A 12,631-nucleotide genomic window follows, 5' to 3' on the forward strand; every position below is an offset into this window, starting at 1 on the left:
TTTGGCATTGCCTAATGCAGAAAAGATGCTATACTGCCTTATTCTTAATAACCACCTACTTAATTAAAATACTTCATCCACTGAAATTAGTTGGGTACAAAAAAAAAAAGACATAGCTTTGTCACCTTAACTTTTCTTCCCCCCCTCAATTGCCTGCGCACCAGAGGAAGGCTTGCAGCAAAGGAGTAAGCTGTGAGTAGAGGAGGAGGAGAGGTGTGGGAGGGTATTAACACCTCCAGGTTAACACAGCTGCATACAACCCACACCAGTGCTGTGCCAAAGAGCACAGGCAATTTAAAAAAAAAATAAAATACCCCTGACAAACATAAGCTACGAACATGGGAAAAGCAGTATGTTTTACCGTGCGCTACACCGCTACAGGAATACAAAACGGGCCAGACTATGCTAGCCGGCCAAGCGCAATGCTTCATTAAAGTTTGCAAGGCCAGCCGGGTGCTGCAGCATTCGGTTCACGCCTCGCGTTATCCGGGGGGCCGAAAGCCACAGGAAATTCGTATCAATCGGATTTCGAGGGTAAATTTTTACTCGGCTGCCCTTCACAGGCTCCTGCCCCTGGCAGCGGGCAGGTAATGACACAGACCTACACAAGATAATCGATACACCTTACCCCCCCCCCCCCCACCACCCCGTTTTTACCGGTTAACTTGGGTTCGGGAAGGTTACCGGGAGATGTGCTCGGGAAGGCACCGATCTCCTCCCCCTGCCCAGCCGGGGCTGCGCTGCCCCAAAGCCGCGGTGGCTGGAAGCCAGCGGCAGGAGCCACCCCACCGCCCCACGGCCGCGGGTGGGAGCGGCTTCTCCACCCCGAGCGGGGCCCGCGGCACAACCTCCGCCCTCGCCCCCCCGCCCAGGCCGGCCCCGGGACGGCAGCGAGGGCCGCACCGCCGCAACTCGCCGGCCGGGCCGCAGCCCCGGGGCCCGGCCCGCCTTGCCGCCCACCTGCCGGCGCCGCCCGCCCGCGCCCCGCGGCCCGGCCACGCCGAGGCCTAGGCCCGCCGCCCCTCGCCGGGCAGGCCGCGGGCAGGCCCTGTTCCCGGCCCGTTCCTCCGTGCCGCCGGGCCGGGCGCTCCCCGGGCGGGACTCACCGTGAGGCGCGGCGGGCCGAGCCGGGCCAGGCCGTGCGGAGCTGGGCGGCGGGGACGGAGCGGCAGCGAGCCGGTGCCTGCGCGGCGCTGGCGGGCAGGAAGGGAGAGAGGGAGGGAGGACGGGAGGAGGCGGCACCACACGTCCGCCGCGTCTGCCGGCCCCCCCCCGCCCGCCCGCCCGTTAAAGGCGCGACGCCGCCGCCGCCGCCTTCCCCCCCAGCCGCCCCCTGCGTCCACGTCTCGCCCGTGGGGATCACCCTTCACGCAGGTCCCCCACCCACCCGCCTGTCCCACGCACGGGGTCACCCCTGCCAGAGCCCACCCAGGCGTGGGGAGCCCCCACGTGTCCCACAGGCTGGGATACCCCCGGAAGGGGGAATCGCCCACCCGGACCTCCCCCACGCAGGGAGCCTCCCACCCAGGTTTCCCACGGGTGTGGGTACATCCACCCAGACCCTTCCCGTGTGCATGGGGATTGCCCCCCAGAGCTCCCCCACGCGGGGATCACCCATCCAGACCTTTCCCACGCAGGGATCCCCAAGGATCTCCCCACCTATGCGTGGGGATCACACCCCCCTAGACTTCCCCCACGCAGGGATCCCCAGAGATCTCTCCATCCCTGCGTGGGTACCACATCCCCCTCAGACCTCCCCCAGCAAGGTTCCCACTGCCCAAACTTTCCATGCACAGGGATCCCCCACCCATCCATGGGTGGGACCACCCACCTATACCCCCCACCCTCCCTAATTAACCCCCCCAGTGCCAGTCAGCTCCCACCGCACCCCTCTCCACCTCCCGGGAGCTGGCAGGGGGGGCAGGCGTGGGGACCCCCCAGGCGGGCAGGCACAGTGTACCCCAACACCTTCCCCAGGACACCTCCCCGTGACCAGAAACAGGGGGTGCCCCTAAATTTCCCTTAATTGCCTTAAAACTGCCTGGATCTGCAGCGAGGAGCAGCCCCGCTCGCAGTGCACGAAGCGGCAGGGCCTGGTTCAATCACGGCCCGGTCTGCAGTCAGGGGAGATCGACTGGATGTTTCAGCTCTGACTTCTTAAAGCCCTGACTACTTCTTCCCTCTGACGTGGATCCTTCCCGAAGCACTCGCGGGGCAGATTTCTTTCACCTTAAACATGGCAGCGGCTTGCGCATGAGATCAGCGGCTGGTCACGGGTCCGTGGGTACCCACGGGGATGAACACTGATGCTCTGTCATACAGTTACTTGGGGACAGCGAAAGAGCACAAGAAGCCACCAAGGGCTCTGGGACAGCACCCAGCCGGCTCCATCGCTGGGGCACTGACATTAACTCTCAGCTTCCCAGAGCCCCAAACATTGATGGGGAAAAAGCAGCATCCTGTCCACAAGAAAATTCCTATTTTTTTGGCAGCAGGAAGGGTGACAAGGACAGCTAAGCCAGTGGTGGCTGCGGGTCAGTGCCGGCACTGGTCAGGACCACTGTCCCGAGCCCGGCTGCAGTATCCACAGCGGCTGGTCACTCTGCGATGGGGAAGCAGTTGGCAAAAGGGAGTTATCCCAGCGAAGCAGGAAGGCTGGCATCACCCCGCGGCTTTGCACACACCCTCCCGTCATTTCTTCAGACCTCTAGCAATGAAGAGTCTGGTTTAACTTCCAGGTCCTGTTGCTCAGAGCAAACAATTTGTTTATTTGTCCCAAAGCATCTTTGAGAAATCAACTGCTCCGCAGCGTTCGGTATCAAAGAAGGATTTGCATCGAGCTGCACTAAGAGCTCATCATTCCCCTCTTTGCCAGCCGTGTGTGTCATGCAGCTGCAGGCTACCGCCGCATTTCCAAACTATCTGGAGCAAACAAAGGCGGCGATGCAAGGCGGATGCTGGCGGAAGCTGTGCCTTGCATGCGAGGGTAAGCGGACCCGGACGCAAGGCCATGCTGGCGGCATGCGCGGGGACGTGCAGGAGGCAGTCGGTCTCTTTGAACGCGGGACCGGCCGTCAGCTGACGAGGCAGCGTTTTGCTGCTTCATCCCAGAGCTTCCCCGGCTCAGCGTGTCCCGGCTGGTCACTCCGCTCTTGCAGGAGCACTGCTGAGAGCACCACATGAGCCAGCCAAAGGCAGCATCCGCGCCTTACACTGCAAGGTGCAAATTTAAGACCGAATCTTGCTTATTTAATGATATAAATAATTATTAATTCACTTAGGTAGCTGCAGTGGTTGTGGCGGGGCTTGGCAGCAGGAGATTTTGTCGATGTTTGATTGCTTTTGTCCACAGCAGAGCTTTCCAGCTGGCCTCAGAACCAAATCACTGTTTCCCAGGAGCGAGAACAAATTTGCCACCCCATGGACAGGGGATGGGGGCTCCTGTCGACAGGGAGAGAAAACCCCGGGGCCAAGCACCGGGAAAGGATATAGGAGGGACAGGGCTGCACCTCCTGCTGAGCAGGAATGGAAGAGCAGAGAGTGCAAATCCAGGTGCCACAGCTACAGAAGATCTTTCTTTTCCTCCACCTTCCAGGACTTGGAGGCAATTGCCGCGCTGTCTGGTCACTGCTTGCTCTGAAGGGGTCTCAGCCAAAACCAAACCATTTATTACCACCAGCTCAGAAATTTCTGGTCCTTCAAGTGTCTCGTACGTTTGCCAGAACATCACAGCGTAAGGCACGATATAAGGACCTGAAAATACTTTTATCTCATACGTGGTGTGCCGTTGCCCAATATGTAGTGCAATAAACCATCTAGATTATGTGGCCTGGTGGAAAAACTCACTGGAGAGCTACCGCTGTGCAGATCAGCCAGCCAGGCTAATGATGCTGAATATCCCCAGCTGCAGGGAGGAAATAATGCAAACAGGCACTGAAAACCCAGTCACATTAGGCAGCCACTCATGGGGAAAAAGAAAAGGTTTTAAAATGCCGCAGGAGCCCCAAGTCATTAGTTTTGTCAGGAATTCTGCTTTCTCAGATTGCAGGGAAAGAGCCTTCAGATCTGTGGATTCAGAGAAGGCCCGAGAGAAAGGCAAGCTATGCATGCAGCGGGGCTGTAAGTCAGGGAAGCTGATTATTGTTAATTTAGCATTTTGTATAAGAACGTGAGAGATCCTTATCAATGCCAAAAACAAACGCCCTGCAAGTTTCAACACCTCACTGATTTCAGCTAGGGGGAAAAAAAAAAAAAAAAAAAAAGATGACCAAATGCTGGATTTTCTCTCTGCCTCTCTTTACTTGCCTTAAATTTTTTATACTATTTACAAGCGTGAATTCCTACAATTGGTATGAAGAGGAAATTAATAGATCACATGCACATGTGCCAGAAAGATTTCAACTGCTGCTAAGGAAGGTCACAAAAATGACTACCATTTTCTTCTCGGAGTAGTAAACTAGGAGTAACTCCACTGCAGAAACCCGAGCTACATGGAAAAAGACGTTTGATTCAATCCAGCTGTAAGGGAATAAAAATACACCTGTCCTAAGCAGCATCTGTCAGCAGAAATTATGCTGGAAACTCTAGCAAGAAGAACAAAAGCTCATAATAAAAAACAACGGTCTAAACCATGACATCGTATGTGACCAGTATAAAAATCCACCAGGCTAATAGAAGTCTCCACATAATCCGTGCGCTATCACAACATATATACATATTTAATTAAGCTGAGATGATCACGGTCACATTTTGTACTGCTGAAAATCCAGCTAATAAAGTGAATTGTTGGAAGCTGTTTCAGAGCTCACTGAAAACCCCTGTGCGTTTATAAACTACACCCACCTTCCATTTCTGGTTTCGACCATTACAACGGAGCACTGAAAAGCCCCAAATGGGGTTTAAGACTCCGCTGTTCAGTTCTGCAACGTTCAAAAGAGGATCAACTACGAGCAGCACAATTAAAGACACCCCAAGAACCCAGTGCCCATCTCGGCGCCTGGCGTTTTCAGAGCGATCAGACGGGAATCATGATTTCTGACAGGCTCTTCAGTCCTCACCTCCTAGCACAGGCCTGGGACTAGTTGTTCTGAGCTTTCACGTTTGCAATGAAAAATGGAAATCCCATGGGAAATCCCTTTCCTTCCCTCCCCAGGCTGCTGTTCCAGTACCAGGTACTCGAGCTGCACACGTGTCTGCTCCCAAAACGCTGCGGTTTATACCCAACGTAGCAGCAGCAATTTCTGTCTGATGCCGTAAGTGCTTCATCTCACCCAGCTGCTCATCGCCTCTGGCCATGGTCACGGCCACCCTAAATCCTTCGTCAGCTGAGACAGAGCCCTTCCGACTGTCCTGCGCACTAACACACGCAAGAATAAAACAAGCGCCTAAATCCTTGCAAGATCAGGGCCTGCCATCAGTCTGAATAATCCCTACTCATTTTTGCGTCACTTATTATTTTTACGCCTGTATCGCACGGCTTTAATTATCTTTTCTTCCGAAAGAGTTCAATCTTGACCGAAAAGCAACAGCTTTAGCTGGAAGAGCTCACTGTAAAGGAAAACGTATTTGCTGTGATTCCAGTGGGTCATCAGGTCTGGGCCACAGAGGTGGAATTTAATTTCTAATCTGGAGATTTCAAGCCTTCAGTATCAGATAGAGCTAAAGGGATCACAGGGAAGCTGGGCAGAAAAGCAGCTTTCTGAGCAGTACAATAATAACCATGCTTTGAATTAACATTAGGGGTACTGTTTCAAAGCAAGTTTCAAATATTTGTCCTTTTTCTTGGCAGCATCCTAGCAGAAGATGATTTTTTAAGAGGCGGGTATCGTTAAGCAAAGCAAATGAAGCAATGACCCAGAACATACCTTGTCTGCTGTAAAACACTCCCTGCGTGGTATCACAGTGACAGCTCAAATCTTTTCTCCTGTTCATCATTCATAGCACCCAGTTGGTATTTACGCTGTTCTATAGCAGCTTTTCAATTAACATTCTTCCTCATCAATATCTACAGAATAAAGATATTTTCCTCTGCAAAAACCCCATGTTTGCAACACCAACGTGCTGCCCCTCCTGCGCACAGACCTGTAACTCGCCTGAAAGGGAGCAGGATGGGTAGCAAGGAGAAACAATTGGCAGTGAGAGATGGAGAAAAAAGAAATGAAAACTCAGACAGACCTTCTGGTCCAAGGGCTCTTGCAGTATGAGGACAAGGTCTCCTGCCGCCGAAGCAGCCTGCAAGGCTGGCTCAGCACGTTTTCCTCCCACAGCCAGGGAAGGACATTGATTGAGCTCTGCGAGGCATCACGGGAACGGCGTGTGTCAGGCTGTGACAAACTTCTAAGGAAATGTACAGCAAACACGCTCGTAGCCTGTCTGGATAAATCAAGGAGCGCAGGAACCATCCCAGCTGTTCATGTCACCCCGGAGTAAGTTAATACTATTTTGTCTGTGGCTACACAAGGGATGCGGCCGCCTGCCTGGCGTAATGAGCATCACGCCAAAGGGGATCTTTGTTGTCCGGTCCCCAGTCTGCCAGCACTGGTGGTGACACGCACCTGTGTCCCAAGGGTGGCTGGAGACTTGGAAGCATTTGCAAATCCTTGAGTCTGAGGAAACGTCCTGCGAACAGCGTGAGGATCGCCAGCATCCCAGGAGATCAGTGGCAATTCCCAGCGGTGTCACAAACTCACCATACATCCCTCTGCCAGTGGCTGTTTTAGCTCCTCATACTTAAAATGAGCAAATATTCTTCTCGTCACCTATATATCCCATCTTTTTAGATAGTGACAAGCCTCTCCCTGGTGAGCCTACCATCTGCCCACGCTGCGTCTAGACTCATAAGACATCTAAGGGTTTCTATCCTACCATTAGTAAGTCCTGGAGGACAGAAAAGGTTAAGGACCAATTCAGATTTTCTAGGGAAAACAGAAAGGCACCAGAAAAGAAGCCAATTCAACTGATTTTATCCAAAGGGACAAAAGCACATTTAGAAAGTCCTTTATAAAACGTCACAGAGAAAAGCGTTATTGTCCTACAGGGAAAAACATACCCATTAACAAATTAGGTGAGAGTCGAGTGAGAAGTAAGAGGTCTGAAACAGCTGCATTCCTCAATGCCTTTAAGCTGTCTGTCTTCACGCACCTCATTTCTTTTGGATAGCAGCCTCGCATGTGCCACTTTCGGAGTAAAGGGGACTGTAAAAACATCTGGGGATCAATGTATTTTTAATGTTAATAGGCAAAACCTAATGAATCTGAGTAACGTAATTTGGGGTTTAGAAAACAGCTGGCTTAGGACCCTCCCAAACACATGCCCATCAGGGTTCCTCATTTTCCTCAAAGAATTGCTGAGTGTACCTTAGCAACTCTACCTGAGCCCTGTCAAATGGTCTGAGTGGAAACAGAGCTCAGGGGAGTGACTCTTCTATTAATGAGTTGGGTAAATGCCCATTGAAGGGAGGCCAAAGCAATCACAGCATTTAATTATTTCTGCCAAGTCATACATAAGTGAACTGAAGAAAAAAAAGAGGGAAAAAAACCGACACTTTCATAAGGAAGGGCACTGTGACAAGTCCGCTTCTTCCACAGCCTGCACACACCAAAAACACATCAAAATATTCCACCATAATATCTTGAGGACTGTGTGGGGAAAATTCATTCTATTCCACTTCTACACACTGACCATAAAAGCTAAGGTATAAGAAAGCACGATGTCCACAGCCTAATGCCAGAACTTATTCAAGGGTACACTTAATAACAAGAGAAACTGCAAAGACAGCAAGGAGGAGCAAGGAAGATCCAAATGGAGGGGTGAGGCTGTACCGAAAGGGATCTCAGGCTGGATTCCTGCACGGCTGGGACGAGGATGGAAATGAGGTGAACCACGGGAGCACACTACGGCAGAGCTGGGCACGGACTCCTTCGTCACAGCTAAGCTAACAGCGTTTGTTGGCAGACCACGGGCGAAGGGCTAGAGTGACAGACCCACGACTGTGTTAACAGTTAATTATGTGTGTTAAAAGTACGAAAAGGTCAAGGCGGAGGGGATCGGAGCTTCTGCTGACATCTGGCAGCATTTTGGGAAAGTCTAGTTTCTCCTGAGGTCCTCGTTGACTCAGGAGCGCTGATTTGCTTGCCGTTAATTGGAGGAAAAGGTAATGAGATCTGACTAATCGCCGAGCTGTGCACCCTGCGGACTCATTCTGGTGTCAGTCATTATATCTTGCTGATTACTCAGACAAAACTAAGTTTTGCGGGGATTTCAGTGACTGGTCAGCCCCCTTCCTTGACTCATGGTATTTGCATAATATTCAGCTGTCGTCCCCTATACAATAAGCTAAGAAAAACTCTAGTGCTGGCATAACTCAGCTGATGCAGCAGTGAAGGCATCACAGTACATGCTCTAATACCTGGAGAGCTTGCAATGAAGGTCCTAGACATGCTAATGTCATTGCTCATGTCTTCAGTGTTACTGTGACCCTTGCAAATTAACTTCATAGAGGTCTGTTAGCATCTGCTATACGCACACCCCTCTGCTTTTCTGTGCAAACACGCCTGAGTGCTATTACTATATTGGGGTTTTTTCCAGATAAGGCTTAAAGGATCAGTATTTAATTGCAGCAGTAAGTTCAAGGTATGAGACACAGCGTTTGCGTTAGAGTGATTTGTCACAAAACTTGGAGGGAAACAGCAGCAGTCAGATGATCCATCGCACTCTCACCTCATTTAAATGCAATTCAATTTAGACAGACCGTTTGGCACAAAAATTAGAAAGATGACTTAACAAAAAGCATGGAAGAATACTTCTGAACCCAGGTGTCAGATATATTTGTGTGTGACGTTCATGGAGGAGCTGTCCAAGAAAGCCTCTAGCCATTAATTGCTAGGTTGCAATTAAGGTGGCAGCCAATGTTTAAAGCCCCCCCATTCTCCCCTCTTCTGGCCTTATTTTAAATGCAAAATAAAAATAGATCGATGTGACCCACACCGCAGTACAAGGCTTAAGAGCGCAGCTGGGCCAGGACAAGTGGATTTCTATGCAAACAATATACAGAATATCTTCGTTTAATCAGTTTGTTGCTTTGCACAGATAGGAAAATTAAATGAAGTTAACTGTATAGTTTTAAAGTCACCATTCAGCCTTTCAGTTGAGACAGATGGCTTTTACTTACAGTGCTTCCTCTGGCATTCACTGGAGGATTTGGCAATCCTCTCTGGGTCTGGTTCTCAGCAATTCTCTGACACGGGGGCAGTTAGTGTCTTCATTGCACATAATAGTGCTGTAGCAGCCAGAAAAAATGGCTCTTTTCTAGCCAGTTTACTACCCCTTTTCCAGCTGACAGCACTGACTTTCTTTCCTGGTCCAGAAGTCAATGCACGCCGAGCGCTGACCTCCCGCTGGTCTCCACCAGCCAGCCTGGGAAGCACATGTATTAGCAGACAAATGCTGAGAGTCTGCTAATGTTTGCAAAGAGTACCAAATCCCCCGATACTGTCCTTTTCAGGGAATAAGAGAGCCCCAGTTTCACTGGGACAAAGAAGAAGCAGCTTTACCACTGCGTGACCTGGGCTGCATCGTCCAATGCAGGGAGGGACACATGGCATTAGGGGGTAAATGGGAAGGTACAGCCCTTCTTCCCATCACCCAGTAAACCTGGAAAATTAAACTAGATTCTGACCCACGCCCAATTTCAAATCATTGTAACCTGACTTCTGTAAGAGGGTTACTCCTGATTTACACAGGGGCAAGTTAAAACCAAATACCAAATCTAATGGACCTGATTCTGTTTGTATTTATACCAGTATAACCTAACGATGTTACACTTAGTAATTCACAATTAAAAGTTAAATTACTCACTATTGCTCAGTGAATAGTCATGGTGTTTTCTTTTCTTCCCTGGCAATAAAACCAGTATGTATGGACACTGACAAGTGTTGATCAGGTCTAGAATGGAGTATTATGGGACAAATAAATATGAGCGAGCAATGGTCACACTTGTCAGACTGAAGGCACTCCAGCATCTACCTCTGAGTTGCCTTTTGCTCTGCAGCTTCTTCTCAAGAGCCTTTGCCAGCTCCTTGCAGGTCCTTCACTCCCACAGAGCCCACCGACCTTGCTGCAGCTCGCCCACTCCTCTCTCTGACCCCGCTTTGGGCTCCTCCTCGGCATCTCACTCTGCTCACATCCCTGGCAAGAAGGAAATCAAGGCACAGGGACCAAACCAGAGCTAAACCAAATAGAAGGAATCATCTTCACAACGAGACTCGGATTCTCCTGTTGATAGAGAAGAGTCCTGGGGTAACTGGAAGGTTCAACATTCAGAGACATCTTGTGCATGGTATATTGCTCATTTCTTGGAACATCATCCTGCTCTCCAGCTGCTCTTCTGCCTCCTCCAAAGGCACGGCTTTATCGCTGCAGGCACTGAGGGCACCAGGAGAAGGAAGCTACACCTGAGACAAGCTGCAATTACAGCTATAAAAGTTTAGCAGAAAGCTCAGGAGAGCAGAAAGCAGAATGTTGTCAGTCACGAGCTTTTAATTCTCAAACTGGCTCCTGAAAAAGATAAGATAAAGCCAAACCAGATTAACCAACTTCAAAGAAGCAGCAAGGCATTTATGGAACAGGAGGTGGCTGGTGACAGCACTAATGAATAAAACAAGTAGAGCTTCCTTGCTGACTTGCTCCTTGTCCCTTCCAGGTTTTTGGAAGGCTCCTGTGATTAGTCCTGCCCTATAACCAGATTACAGGTGATGCAGGAATGTCTGCTACAGAAATGTTTGAGACCGATACAGGAATGCTACTAGAAGCTCAGTGTAATAGTCTTCTCCAATTACTTATCCAAGGAAGAACAATATTGAATGACTCTTACAAAGAACACACAAAACACTTATTGTTGTACTAATCATCAACTTTCGAAGTAAAATTAACCAATTTGCTAATTAACACTCATGACAATTCATCATTACTGTAACTATGCACTTCAGATGATTCATCACCAGCCGCTCAGGGATGTGGGTAACGGCTGCCTCCAGCGAGCAGGAGGGAACACGGCTCCTTCCCTGCTCTGAGCAGTCCTCTTCATGAGTCACCTTGGCCTGGCTCTGGGCGGCTGCTGCTTTCCAAAGGAAAAAAAAAAAAAAGAAAAGAGAAAAAAAAAAGTCAGCTTGAGACAGAAATAATCTTTTTTTAAGTTGGGATGGGAAAAATAGTTACCCTTTCTAATGGTATTTGACCTGGATGATCAGAAACCGAGCAGATAAATCTCACGAATCCCAAGTGATACATTTTAAATTAACGTCTATCCCATTGATGACAGAGGTCAGAGTCTCTTGCTGAGGAAGGAAGGAAGAACACTACCTCGCAGCAGAGAGGACGATGCCTCTGATGACCAAGAAGGGGAGACACAGAGATTGGGAGACTCAGGGAGGGGGAAACCCAGAGACTGGGTGCCTCCTGCTCTCTGGATCGCTGCTCTCTGCACCTCCCGCTACCTGGGCCTCCACTCTCTGGGGCTCACCATCACCCCACTCACTGAGCTTCCCACACATGGATGCCCAGCCTCAAGAAGGAGGTTGTGAGCACAGAGCCCTCCCAAGGCACGGCCATGCCCTGCCTCCCCTCCCTTGGGCAGCATCCAGAAGGCTCTTCCCCTGCATCAAAGCAACCATGAAAACTTGAATTGCCCACACAACGTGACTCTTGACTCCTCTGATGATCTCTCAGCTTTCTAAACATCTTCCCTTCTTCTCTGCCTCAAGGTGGGTAAACAATCTTACACCCATTTAATAGAGGAGGCACCAAACTCCATGACTTACCCAAAATCACATCACTTGCCATTGGTGCCCATGCCATTTGCAGGATGCCCCTATCCAAGGCAAGAAGCAACACCAATATTAAGAGATTTGTATTTTATGTTAATCTCTGATGTTGCCTTTCTCACTTAAACACCATGGTTTGACCTTTCCATCTGAGGTTCAAAAAATGCAGACAAATCAGTCCCCAGGAGCTGCAGGATGAACATATCTCATCTCCAGGGGGTTCTGCAGTGCAACAGAGGATTAATTAGACGAGGAAACTCAAGGTACTATGTCTGCAATGCTACAGGCAGGGCCACACCAGGGAAACACCATGACCACCACAATACTCCAGCTTCCCAACTTAAGCACAGCAACAGCGTTCGCACACCAGGGGAGCACCAATCTCCCGTCCCTGCAGGACATCACCGCAAGGACAAAACAAATTCAGCGCAATCCTTGCGTTGAATTCAATGACTCCCATGGGCAACACAGACCCGTACTGGTGTGACGGAGTCTGTGAGGGCTGGGCTTGCTGCTGCGGGTGGGAGCGGTGCTGGCACAGGCAGCCGAGGCCACGGAGCTGTCTGCAACCACCCCAATCACCTGCCAGCCCTAAACAGGATGTTTTAATTTTAACCATCTAGAACTGGTCCAAGCTAGCTCCACCAGTTGTCAGATGCAACCTCTCAGAGAGTCCTCCCCTCGCTTTTCTCTTGACTTGCCTCCTGGGTGCTCAGGATGTAAATCAACCTGCTTGAGGCTGAATTTTTCTGGGGCCAGGGGGATTTGGCACCTCTAAAGCAGCAGGGCAAGATGAGTCCCAGAAATACCAG

The 12,631-nt window shown here is 50.3% G+C and overlaps 1 protein-coding gene across 14 annotated transcripts in view; it reads right to left on the reverse strand.

Annotated features, from left to right (window-relative positions):
- Nucleotides 1–1,237, reverse strand: part of KTN1 (kinectin 1) — a 76,737-nt gene extending 75,500 nt beyond the window's left edge. For 4 of the 14 annotated variants that reach the window (XM_054826537.1, XM_054826538.1, XM_054826549.1 and 1 more), the window contains exon 1: nt 1,107–1,190. The gene's annotated coding sequence lies outside the window, so the exon portion shown is untranslated. Of the gene's footprint in view, nt 1–1,106 lie in introns of all 14 variants that reach the window. The other 10 variants (XM_054826544.1, XM_054826539.1, XM_054826541.1 and 7 more) reach the window with 7 other exon arrangements.
- Between the last annotated feature and the right edge of the window lie 11,394 nt (nt 1,238–12,631).

Source organism: Grus americana, chromosome 5 (assembly GCF_028858705.1).
Source record: "Grus americana isolate bGruAme1 chromosome 5, bGruAme1.mat, whole genome shotgun sequence".
Lineage (NCBI taxonomy): Eukaryota > Metazoa > Chordata > Aves > Gruiformes > Gruidae > Grus > Grus americana.